The sequence below is a fragment of the Carassius gibelio genome, chromosome B16, assembly GCF_023724105.1.
Source record: "Carassius gibelio isolate Cgi1373 ecotype wild population from Czech Republic chromosome B16, carGib1.2-hapl.c, whole genome shotgun sequence".
NCBI classification, from domain to species: Eukaryota; Metazoa; Chordata; class Actinopteri; order Cypriniformes; family Cyprinidae; genus Carassius; species Carassius gibelio.
In genome coordinates, this window is record NC_068411.1 from 1,327,028 (window position 1) to 1,338,734 (window position 11,707).

The 11,707-nt window shown below is 34.6% G+C and overlaps 1 long non-coding RNA gene across 3 annotated transcripts; it reads right to left on the reverse strand.

Annotated features, from left to right (window-relative positions):
• Window positions 1-1,951: 1,951 nt before the first annotated feature.
• On the reverse strand, window positions 1,952-4,935 carry LOC127974697 (uncharacterized). Of its 3 annotated transcripts, none has more exons than XR_008157343.1 (5): window positions 4,805-4,935; window positions 3,690-3,840; window positions 3,487-3,571; window positions 2,850-2,976; window positions 1,952-2,729 (listed from the first exon to the last, which is right to left on the reverse strand). It is a non-coding gene; the product is annotated as an uncharacterized LOC127974697 (long non-coding RNA). The 3 variants fall into 3 exon arrangements; XR_008157344.1 differs by having other exon boundaries at window positions 3,690-3,805; window positions 4,805-4,934; XR_008157342.1 differs by lacking the exon at window positions 4,805-4,935 and having other exon boundaries at window positions 3,690-4,513.
• Window positions 4,936-11,707: the final 6,772 nt, after the last annotated feature.

An 11,707-nucleotide genomic window follows, 5' to 3' on the forward strand; every position in this document is an offset into this window, starting at 1 on the left:
CAGACAATCAGTGTTTATTTGATGCTGTGCTGATTGAGTTTTATAGATGATATTGCACACTTGACATGCATGTCTTCATGGTGTTTTTTTGTGAGTTTGAAACATTTACATTGTGTTGTATAACATTTTGGTCAATTTAATTTTTTTAATAAAATTGATCTTTTTCCAGTGTTCTCTGAAAGACATACTGTATTTACTGTTTTGTTTTTTAATAAAAGCATTTTCATTTGCATACTGAAAATAGTTAATGTTTACAACATAACTGCCTTTTTATTCTTTATGGTGGCAAAAACGAGCTTGGTGACAGAGGATGCAGTGTAGTAATTTGGGCATGTTGACTTTAAATGAGTTTGACATATCAATAAATAATGGAAGATCCTTACAAAAATATGCATGTTTATTATGCTTTATGTATTTATTTGTTCATTCATTCATTCATTCATTTATAATTTCTGTTTTTATTCCTAGGGTTCAAATGGTAGAGAATGGTAAATCACAGAAACACAAATGTGAACAATTTTAACTTTAAAACACAATGTAATATACAATGTAAATTTTAGAAGCACGTCATTTGATTAGTAAATATATTTGTCTTTGGTCAAAAAAAAAATATACAAATCTTAAAAATGTGTCTTATAGAGGAATCTATCTGTTGGATACAACTGCGACTGCTGGGCATGTGCACATCAATATTGCCCAATTTTTGTCAAGCTGAACAACGGAGGAAGGTGAAGACGTTAATAAAACAGAATCTAATAAGTAGCAAGCTTAATCTATTGTTAACCGAATCTATCCCTTCAGCCGAAAAACGAAAGACATCTGTCATACATGGATAAGGAAGTGTGACGCTGCTGCTCAGCTTAGATGCCATTGGCTATGACTTTTCAGGACAGTCTGTGGTTGGACTATCTTTTAACCCATATTAAACAGCGCATCATGTTAAAAAGTATGTTTTGCTCCTATCATCACATTAGTAATATATTAAGTCAACAATGAAGTGTTGCTATCTTGAGAAAAATGACATCTTTAGCGAGATCCTAATCCTAACCCTAAGCATAACTTCAATGAACTACAAAAACAGCCCCCTAGTGTTGCCTTTCCATAGATAGAACGACGGAGGCTTGTGGGTAATGTAGTTTAAAACTTTTTATTAACGAAACTAAATAAATTATTTATTTTAAGGTAAACTGGATATCTAAATATGTTTATTGTGCAAACCTCTATGATATATTTGAGAGGCAGGCTGAAATGTGGTATTTTACAGTGAGCAATATTTAAAATGCTTTTATGCCAGCTTTCCACTTATTTCTGAAAACTGAGCTCAACATTATTTTATCAGCATAGCATAAGTAATAATCCTGCCCATTTTCTCTTTGATATGTTAATTGGACTCTGATTTACAGCCATTTGAAATGTACAGTTTTGGGCTCTTCCGGGGGGTGCTACTGGGCCCCTGGGGGTAGCAGGGCAGTAAAACCTACATATATGTATTCTCCTCATCATGAACAACAAACTGAGCTGAGTCACATTTATATCTGACAGTTTTCACAGTCCTCTGTTTTCTATTCTATTCATCATGGCTATTATACCTTTTGACAGGACATTGTGAGGCCATCTGATGAAACATGGAAAAATTATAAAGAAATGATTTAATAATGAAAATAATAGATTATTTCTTTGATTTTTGAAGTAAATGGCAAGAAATATAATGGATGAACCTGCAACAACTTGCCATTATCTATTCCCCACTGTAAAGCAGTAATCAAGGACAATGTATACACATTGTGATACTTCACTATTACACAAGGACAAATTCATGCAGTGCTAAGAATATTGATTTATATATATATATATATATATATATATATATATATATATATATATATATATATATATATTAGCATTATATATAACTAATTAGCCGAAATCAGTGTAAAAATGTCCTCCTCACCCCCGTATCTTGCTCCTCATGTGCTGGACATCAGTAATGTGCGTGCTCTTGGTTTTAATGCAGTACAAGATCCACGTTGATCATTCCTGCTACATTCTCAGTTATCCGTCAAGTGCTTGTAACAATAAAGCCCATGGCACCATCTTGTAATGCAGAATAATTAATCTTGTAACTCCCTGTATTTCACAAAAAATGTGCATATTTGTTACTAAAATATAAAAAAATTACTTTCTGGTGTACTGATGTCCCAGATGTTATTAATCCGATCAAAAATGTTCATGTCTTAAATAAAAAAATAATCCCAATAATTAATATGTCGTTTTTCCAAGTCTAAAATAAACACATATGAGCCTACCTAGTAAAATGATGTATTTACCAAGAATCTTCAGAACACAATATTCACCATTTTCATTTTATTGAAGCATAGACTATAAACTTGATAAAGTAGCATCAAGACAAATAAGATTCAATGAAAATAATTATCATCAAAGATACATTAACCTCATATATAAATCAGTTCACACAGATGAGTGATGAAATGTCCTTAAAAGTCACACAGTCCCATCCAGTCAACTGTGATACAGATCATGTGATACATATTAGACATGTGATACTGTTTCAGAAAATAATGATTCCCATCATCACATCTAAACTGGTTTCATCTCCCCATCGTGATCTTCTTCTCTCGTGTCTGGAAACAGTTTGTGGTTGATGTCCAGCACTGATGAGGTGTAGCTTGTTCTCAGCCAGATGATCTCTCAGTCCTAAGATCCCAGACCTGGTCAAAGTGAAACAAACAATGCAGAAGAAGTTGTTTAATGGACAGAGAGCGCAGCTTATGTTCTGTGTGGTTTTAGCAGGGTGAGTAACTATGACCCTTGTAGTACTGTACACTTACCATTCTTCAAGCTGTTTTAAGATCTTTTGAGAAGCTTTTCTCTGAAGACAATTTACCACATCCTCTTCTTTCACTCCTTTCAAGAGCATCACTTGGTCAAAACCCCTCATTTGGCTGATGAGATCATCTGTACAAATAAAAATACTGCAATAAATATGTCATTCTGCAAGAATTAAGAAAAAGTTACAGAAGCAAAGGTCTTGCTCATGAGACATTAGCATGTGTAGTTCTCAGAGACTCTAGAATTCATCTGTTGTTGCAGTAAATGTGTTTTTTTCCTCTAGAATCTTTCTCCAAAGTTCCTGACTTCTCTCACAAATGTGTTTTAGTCTGTGCAGTGTAAGGCCTGGCTTCAAACCAATCAACTATCAATTCACAATTAATAACATAACATTTACAAAACAATGAAATAATGTCAATTGGTGTTTATATCAACTAAACCAATTTCATGACACTTGTCTGCTAATAAAACAGGTGGTGTGTTTTTAAAAACATAATATTAAAAATGTCCAGTCACACTTTGCTAACATGCTGTAATTGTAATAGTATAAAACGAAATCAAGGCTGACATGACCAGTTCTGTGAGAGATCATCATAAAATGTTGTATAACACAGCATTGCTTCAACACACACATACCAGAGGACTTCTGTTTGTTTGAGCACAAGATGGCCGTCTTCATTCCTCATCCTGAGCAAATCATATCCTTGGTCTTCCTTCTCTTCTGTGAAACAAGATAATCTCTACTTACTCTCTGTGCAATTAATATTGCTCATTAAACATAATTAAGTTAATTTAAAGTAAGATTCAGACCAGAGCATTTTTGGAGTAAACAAATGTACCTGGGAAGAGCTGATCATGGCAAGATTCGCTGAGACTCAGTAATAGCTCTTTTAGGTTTTAGGAAGGTTTGTGAGGGTTGGCTCTTAAAATAGCTGTTGAGCTCGATATTTTAGACCTGAAAAAGAAGAACAGCATTATCTGGAAAAAATCCTGTAAGACAGAAGGAAGGACATATTATTAATTACGTGCAGCTTGTACATTACACCTCTGTAAAGATGCTGTATAATTAAATGTTAAATGAATCCATTATTGAAAGCAAGTAATTAATAACAAGCTATAGTCATATGAATTCTTTGATAGTGTCAGATGAGACAGTCCTGGGGCTTGTACAATATCATACAAGTGTTAAACTGGATTATTAAGACTGTGATGTGTTTAGGGATCATTTTTAAGACTTTGACCCTGTCCAGATACCCACACTTGCAGTCTTGGCCACTTGAGAGTGTGTGTACGTGACAGTGTGTGCACAAGACTGTCCCCGGTCTTAATAATGCCAAAGCACAGCGTCCTTAACACACACTAAACCTCTCCAATACTGCTCTGGAGCGCTATACAAAGCTTAGTGTATCCCATCATGCATCATGTTTTGGAATAAATCGTCAGACTTTTTGCCGAGATCTCACAAGAGGTCATGGAAAGCTGTCCAATGTACAGTATGTGAAATATTGATAATTAGATATTAAAAATCTCTTTAAACACATAAGTGTCCCATAAGGCAGTGGCTCCCAATCCTGGTCCTGGAGAACCCCAACACTGCACATTTGAGATGTCTCCCTGATCAAACACACCTGATTCAACTCATCAGCTCATCAGTGAAGACTCCAAGGCAGATAAGAGAGACACCAAAACCGTGCAGTGCTGGGGTTCTCCAGGATCAGGATTGGGAAACACAGTCATCAGGTCATGAAAAGATCGACACACACTCGTGGTCATCATGCTCACTCGAACACTAGGCCAAATACAGGAAAGACTTCAAATAAGTAATCAAGTGGTCAAGTGAAAAGATGGCAAGTGTGGGTATTTGGACAGTGCAACAGTTTAAGAAACAACAAATGCTGTACAAATTATAACAGCAGGAATTTTTGATAAAAGAGACAAACTATCACAGACTTACTGCTGCAAATATCTGCCTCCGCAGCTTTCTGTCTTCTCCATTTCTGAAGGAATCCCTCTCCAGAAACACCACTGGGCTGACTGCCTTTACGTCTTTTCAGCTAAAAATAAAAATAATAAAAAAGGGGAGAGAAAATAAAATTGAATTATATACAGAATGTTAATAATGATCTGTGAGCAAAATATTTATATATATATATATATATATATATATATATATATATATATATATATATATATATATATATAAACTGATATGAATGAACTGCAAGATGGAAAAATACATGTTTTATTATTTATTTTTAATTTGATTTTTTTTTTTTTTTGGATTCACATTAAAAGGTATTAAAAGCATGGTACAGAACACATGATTACTGTGATATCTGTCATATAAAAGCACATAAAAACACTAACATTACAGTGATACAAACATAGCTGGTTTGGTGATTATTGTATTGTTGTATTGATTATTAATATATCATAGTAAAACTACAGTTACAGTTACTAATGTCCCATTTACTGTGTTTTAACTTCACATTTCATTTATTACTATTGTGTCGTGATTACCATGATTTTACTACAAATACAACTTACATCATTGATCCTGAAATTAATAATAATATAAAACGGATCGAAGGTCTATGGCACGTCACGTGACAGATAGAGTTTAATCACACTAATTAGCAGCTGTGTTCATTTATTTAAACGCAATGAAACTCAAAGACAGCCGCGGATGACCGATATAATACAGCGATTAAACATATGGCACTAATCTGATTAATAAAGAAGACAGAATACATTTGATAAAAGGCATTAAAAGAGCGTATATACGACTACTCACCCAAACTGTGGAACTGATAGCAAGTATCGCGCGATGTGTGCTGAATGAGACTTCTTGAACGTGATTTCATAGCGATAAACATCTCATGTCCTCGTGTCGAATTCTGACGCCAAAAGTTTCCCACTGAAAGCAATGAAGGTCGTAGTGCTTCGATAGTCGACGCCGAGAGGCACATTTGGCGTCATAAAAGTGACGCTAGGGGCGCTTGACCATGCTTCGGTTTTTGACGCCTTTGGAGTGAGAATGGGTTGCATATATAAGCTTTTCTCTGTGAGGAAATAACACTAATTAAAACACTTCTGAAGCTCCCCTTGGGGACTGATAAACCACATTTGTTTATATGTTAATCTCCTTCCTAGTAACATATGGACAAATGAGCAAATATGGCCTTTCAATGTTTATCAGTGATACATCTGGGTATTAAGAACCGGTTCATTATCAGACTTTCTCCAATACCAACCGTAGGTTTATTTCAATGAAAAGTGTAAAAACTGTCTGGCCTCACACAGCAATATTGCCTCAACCAATCATTGGCCTGTCATAATGAACATCTTAAACAACTCTGAGGTGTCTCTTGAGTAATTGCTTGACATGAAATGATCTGTAAGGGTAATATCAAACACAGCATCTATGTGACATCCAGATGGGCTTCTTGTAGTGTCTACCATAAACACATCCCTTCCTTCACAGTCAGCAGATATTTCAGCAATGATTAATCATTACTGCCCCGCAGGAACAAGCTATCATCTGAAGAAGATGGATGGAGTGGTTGTTACAGAATATGAAAATACATTAAAATATGCATTAGCACACTGTTAGACAAAGAACTTGCCTGCAGTCATGAGCCGTGTAAAAAATAAATAAAAAATTATCCCATAGTGACAAAGTGCGATGTGTATGATATATATATATATATATATATATATATATATATATATATATATATATATATATATATATATATATATATGTTTTTTTCTCAACAGGCATCTGTTTTTGTATCTAATAGATTTGTTCTTTAAAAAGAATTACATTTGGAATGACAAACGTAGCAAGTAAAAATCATTTTTGAGTTAATAATTCCTTTAATTGCAGAATTTGAAATGCACTGCACTAAGAAAGATCAAATTGTAAGTGAGCTTATTACTTTTCTCTCTTTCCTCTAAGACTGAAAATTAAATTTCAATGAGTTAAGAAAGTTTTAGACTTTTGAAGGCTTTGCTAAGAATGTACAAGATCCTTGACACCCCTGCTGGCCCTGACTTCTTCACATTATCCATCCCAAAAACCCTCATTAAAACTTTTATACATGACTGCACACATCTCAACACCTACACATTTCAAATAAAGATCAATTGATTTGGAAATTTTATATGGTTTTAACCATGCATTCATGATTGTATTGTATTTATATTTTGCTTGTTTTTTTAATTTTTTAAGAAATTTACATTTCCATTCTAAAGTTTGAAACGGTGTTCTTTTTTTAACAGTAAAGTGTGCTATGGTCACTGGGGCTGCACTTATTTGGTCAAAACAGCAGAAATGTAGGGCTTTTCTTTATTATTATTATTATCGGTGTTAAAAACAATTGTGCTTCTTAGTATTTTTTGAACAACTTTTTTTTTTAGGATTCAAAGTTCAAAAGAACAGCATATATTTGAAATAGAAATCTTTTTATAACACCTTGGCTGCCACTTTTGATCAATTTAATACGCTCTTGCTGAATAAAAGCATTAATTTCTAACCCAAACCTTTGAAGGGTAGTGCATATAATTTAACTGCATTAAAACGGTCTTTCTTTTTACCTTTTACTGTCTAGTTCCACACTCTTAGATGGACCCCCCCAAGAAAACACAAGACAAAGGCTTTGAGACGGGCTGAAATGTGGTGGCAGCTCATTGCGATTCACCCTGAACTCCTACATCATGCAGAAACAAAATCAAATGGGAAAACCGAACCCAATTGTACATTACATATGTCTGGCATCAATTTATTTTTTCAATTAGTGAGACATTGAGTTTCCATTAAAACTAACATTATGAAGTGCCTGACTCCTCTTTCACGCTGTCTTTTTCTTTCCATCACTGTTCATTAACAAGAATCCAAATCAGTTGTTTCCTGTCAGCACAAAGAGAGCGAGCAAGTGAGTGCTTCAGAAAGAGAGAAAGAAATATGCTGCGGTCTTCAAAAACTGTAGGAACGGTTCTACCTTGGATACATTCCTTCAAAGGATTTCCTGATTATATGGTGAATGAAGAGTATTAATAATAGAATATAAAGTTTCGTCACTCCAAATCCTTTTATTAAATACTGACATTATTCAGAGCCAAAAGGACTTAATGAAGGTGAATACACATCTAAAAGATTTGTTTCATGTTAAACAGCTTCAGGAGCGAGACATTCTCAATAATAGAAGATAGTTTTTCTTAAGTACTCATTACATTTAGGATAATACTGAAACAAAAAAGCTTAATTCTGGCAAGAGTCAATGCATAGTAATAACTGGCTTGTCTTCCACAAAGCTTTGACCAGCTTATACCAACTTCTAGTGGAGTTTAAATGGTTAAACTTGATCATTTATGGTCATTAGCTGGTCAAAAGTTTACAGCATGTCCTAACCAAGCACAACACAGTAAGTTTCAGGCTACAACCATTTTATCTGTCAACTAGGAATGCAACAATATTTAATTGCAATACTTTTTGCCTAAAGACATTAAATACAACATTAAAAACTAAAATCAATTATAAAAATGCTAAAAACTAATTTAGGTTACACAACATTTCGATGTATAGTATGAAACATAATACTCTTTATTTAGACTTGCTCAAGAGTTACAAGAAAGTCAACAGAGCTACAAAGAAGAAAAAAAAATACATAAATTTGATATTAATATCTCCCATCAATCATGCTCCAATGTTCCCTATAGGACACTGTTACAAAGTAACAAATATGCAAACATTTCTAATAAATTAGAAATTTGACATAACACCAGTCTCTGACCCCTGCTCATCCTCTTAAAGTGAGGCAGGTTTATTGATGAACATGATTGATGGGGTAAACAGGTACCATTGAAATCTAATGACTGACATGCTGGCAGACGCCTAGAGTGCCTTAATGGAACGGAGACAGTTGTGTCAATCAAGTAATGAGGCAAACTAACATTTACAGAATTATAATCAGGAGGCGCCTGTGAGGTCTAGCATGAGCAATGCTAAATGTCCCTCAAAACAGTGCTAAGGTCACATACAGTGAATTAAATAAAAGACTAGCCTGTGGGTCACATGTTTCAATGCAATGACAAATGATTACTCAGATCTTCAACTTTATGTTAAGTTTCCATTTATAAAAGGCGAGGGGTTCACCAAAGGCAGGTAATTTTTTACAAATATTTTTCTGTGCTGTATTTGCATAACTCCATTGAATTTCGTATTGTGTACTCAAGCAAAGTAAATACATCATATGCAAAATAAAATAAAATTAAATAAATCCAAGAGTCCAATGAATGAATCAAATGAATAATGTTTTACCAAACAAAAATGGGTTAATTTTTATTTATACTACCGTTCAAAAGCTTTGGGTCATTTGGAGAAATTAATACTTTTATTTTACAATGATACATTTAAAGCTGCGATAGGGAACTTTTGATGCTCTAGCGGTTAATAAACAGAACTGCTTGCGTCTTACAGAAGAACATCGTAGCCGGAACTACTTCTCTCTGTTTATGTCTATGAAGAATCACAAAGGTACTGGGTTACTCCGCCGCGGTACCCCTGAAGCAATCTAAAATAGTCCGAATATAAACACTTATTATAGATGTACCCTTATGATTCAGGACAAGCCAAAAACACGGTTTGGAAAATGGATTCATGGTGTACTCGCCTAATATACACATTTTTCTACATTTTGAACACAAACAAAGTTACGGACCGCAGCTCTGATTGGTTGATTTCTTACCGGGAGCGGATGACTTTCTGCAAATGGAAATAGGACCACTGGGAGGAGCCAGAGGAGCTTGATTTTTTTCACAGATTATCTGTCTCATATTCTACTGTCAGGACATAATGACAGGTTTAACAATTATGTAAAAAAATATATATTTACAAAAGTTACCTACTGCAGCTTAAATTAATCGATAGTAAGTTTGAAAGAGTTTTACATGATTACAAAAATAAATATTTATTTCTAATAAATGCTTTTCTTTTAAACCTAAAACTAAAACAATCCTAAAAAGAAATATTAAGCAATAACTGTTTTCAACACTGATAATAATAACAAATGGTTCTTGGCTGCTTAAAATTCATCTTTGACATCACAGGACTAAGTTACATATGATATTGTAATAATATTCCACATTGTTGCAGTTTACTGTATTTTTGATCAAATAAATGCAGCTTTGGTGAGCATAAGTCACCTCTTTTAATAACATTTTAAAAATATTACTGACCCCGAACAGATATTGTGCCTGTTCAGTTTTATAACGGGACTAGCAAACAACTTGAAATGCATGCCAAAAGACTTTTAGAGAAAGTAAGATTAAAGCTGCTTTTGCATCCTTTCAGGCCTCCAGTCAACACATTCAACACTACATTGGACATAGTATGGGGCTTTCAGGGACACAATCTTCGGCTCTGTTGGAGATGTTTCTCTCTGCTCTCAAGAGTGCTGTACAATATGCTCTGTTTCAGATGCTGTCTGGTAGGGTGCCAGAGATGAAACCATCACAAGCCATCACTATAAATGACACTGGGACCCAATAGAAGCAAACACACATCTACTTCAGCCAGGCAGGCACGTACATCATGATGGGTGATCTGTCAATAGCCAGAGCCACAGTTTAGACACGAGCATCTGATTTATTAATACGAGCATGAGCTAAACAGTGTTCATAATCTCAAGATTAATCGCTTTAGAGACTGTCAAAGAGATGTAAACTACAAGATTCCAAAGGAATTATATAAACGTGTCACTAAGCAAATGAACTGTTATTAATCCGTTTTTGTCAGACATTATCAATATTGAGTGAATACTGAGGATATAATTGAATATGAAAGAGCTACCAAAGGCTTTCAGACTAGTTCAGACTAGCTTGGACCTAACACACTGGACAATTTAGAGGCAGCCTGAAATAACAGTGGAAATGTGAGATTGGACAATAAATAAATAAATAAATAATAAAAAATAAAAAAGGAAAGAAAAAGCTTCATTCAGATCAGAGCTGCATCAGTACAAACCTATTATTACCTAGTTCAAAGCTACTGGGGTAATTCACTTACGGTTGTAAGGCAGTATTAATGTGTAAGAAGACTTCTCTAAGATAGTTCTCCAACATCTCTCATTATTAAACTGACAGACTGCAAACTGTGTAAAGGAGAAACCGCTATGAAAAGACTTTTAAGAGACTGTTCAATTACTGGGCATGATTGATTGCATGTGCTGACTAAAGCCATTGCTACTAAATGGAAAGATTAAAACAACAAATGGGGTTACTAAGCAGCAATGCTGTGTGTCTCTACACTCCTAAGTGTTTTATAACCATCCTCTTTACCCGGTGACATATGACTATGCTAGACATTTACTGCTAGAGACTCTAAATTACCCACAATGCTTTTTGTATAGGACAGGCACCCGACCTACGGTGACAAAAGAGGACATTTTTCATGGTTAGAAGATTATGGAGGATGAATTCAATGAGGTGTAAATAGAATCAGCACACTTGGGGTTGAACAGCCTGTCAGGCACACAACAAATCACATCCACCCTTAAAAATAAGCACATAAGGTCAGAGAGATTGCTAAATCCTGTTTAGTGCTGGCAGGAAGCTTTTCTTTCATTGCAGTCCCCAAAAGATCTGTGCTTTTTTTCTGTTCTATCCTCACATTTGTCAGAAACAGTGGCTGCCATTTGGGAGTGCAAAGAACTGGGAGAAATATGATTGGCTGACTTCTATGCAAAATAAAAAACCAACTCATTATTTTTGGACAAAAATTCCAATCATGAACTGTGAATTGTCTATACATCCTTTTGCATTTGAATGCACTAGTCTGTTGCACTCCGATCTATTA